Raw genomic sequence first — 1980 nt, forward strand, 5'->3', positions numbered from 1 at the left:
CCTTCAACACCTTACGGTCCCATGCTACCCACACACCTTATTTCATTGTGTTGCACCGAAGTCAAACTTTAATCCTCCATGCTGCTGGCTATGGCCTACGCCCCAACCCAACAACAAGACAACCCAACTATCTTTAAATATTCTCTTGCACACTCAACAATTAAGGTACATGAGATCGCTCCTAATACTGTTGTCTAGAACAATGTTAAGGTCTTCACCATAACTTCAACTTGACTGGGTTTAGGGTAGCTACAAAATAACAACGCACATGACTATTACCTAGAACCAAGATAGCGTAGAGGGTAGCTAGATCTATGACAACGTTTAGGTCTCCCTTCTAAGTCTACATTTTAGGTGACATCTTCTTTAGGTAACGTAGCTTCTTCTTACCCAAGACAGTAACTATGTCTAGGACATCTCCTTTCCCTTTAGGCTTGTGGCTAGGGAATTCTACCTTCATGACTGTGTTAGGGATAACATTAGGTCAATTATGATTGTGCCTTGATCTTGTAGAGAATAACAATTAGGGCATTTCTTAGCCCTTCGTTTCCCACATTTTTCTTCCAATTATGACAACGTATTAAGATCATATCAAGGTTCTCTTCTAGCTGTGTTTGAGGGTTTCTTTTAGGAAAACGTTAGGGCTATTAGGGATTTTCTATACCAACATTGAACCCTATCCTTGCTGCGATATAAGAGCCTCCTTTTTGGGCAGTGAAGATTCTTCTCCATGAATGTAGATGAGGGCAGCGTATATATCTCTTCGTCTAGGGCTAGGGAGAACCTCCTAGATCAACATATTCTCTTAGGGATTCTTCCTTCCATTAAACCCAAACGAATGGAGAGGAAGAGCTCACAAGAGAGTTGTGTGTGTGTCAAAATGACTTTCAAGGCACCATTATTTATACTAAAACATTGAGCACATGTGGGGTTTATTTGGTTGTTTTCCGACCTTGACGAATTTTCCCATAACACAAATAAATTCATATCTCCATGAATATTTATCGAAATCGGATGATCTTTAGATCGTCATGTATGAAACTAAAAAAAAACTTGCAATTTTAGGGACATCCACTTGTGTTATCAAGGAAACATGGAGTAAATTCTTCCACAGAACAACATTGACATGATTCAAATAAATTTATGTTTCATGGCTAGTTGATTGTTGAATAGGTTGACTAAACCCACTCAACCAACATGAAAACCTATTTCTGACACTCATCTTATGGATAACTATATTTTTAAATGTATACTTAATTTTCTCTTTCCAAATGAAATACAAGTATTACAAGAGTAACACTTCCCATTTGATCATCCATAGTGTGCATATCGACAACATCGATAACATACAGCACGAAATAAAAGATAAGCCTTGGAAAATATGTCATATGCGACATTCTCTTTTAGAGTTCTTCTGTATCTACAAGATTTGGAGTGAAATCTACAAAAGGTATGCACCAATTATAAATATAATTGATGATAATTCATGGTAAAAATAAGTAATCCATACCAATCTCTTTCATTGAAATAGGCTGCTGCCAATACTACTTAAGTAAATTTGGTTAAATATGTTAAGTAGAATATTTTAGTCTTCACCAAGTTGAATCTAACTTTAATAATTTGTAGTCGGTTCTACCAAATAATTAATTCAATTGACTCTATTTAATTCAATCTTGTATCAAGTATCATTAATTTTTTTTTTTTATTTTTTTTTTCAGACGAACTATCCTTATGTACATCATGATGGAAACCCCGAGACCTGTAGTGGACGCAATTCGTATAAATCTATGATATAAAACTCTTTTCAATGAAGCTTGGGGTCTCAATCTTCTTCTTTGTCTTGCATCGAACGATGTTCTTAGTGAGCCAATAGTTGGTTTGCGATGGTTGAACGTCGAATACAAACAAGTCCCAAGTCACCTCTATGACTAGGATATCCATCACAATAAGTCAGCATAATTAATTTATAATAGTATGTTG

The sequence above is a fragment of the Pinus tabuliformis genome, chromosome 8, assembly GCF_031772625.1.
Source record: "Pinus tabuliformis cultivar Carrire ecotype Pingquan chromosome 8, CPIR1, whole genome shotgun sequence".
NCBI classification, from domain to species: domain Eukaryota; kingdom Viridiplantae; phylum Streptophyta; class Pinopsida; order Pinales; family Pinaceae; genus Pinus; species Pinus tabuliformis.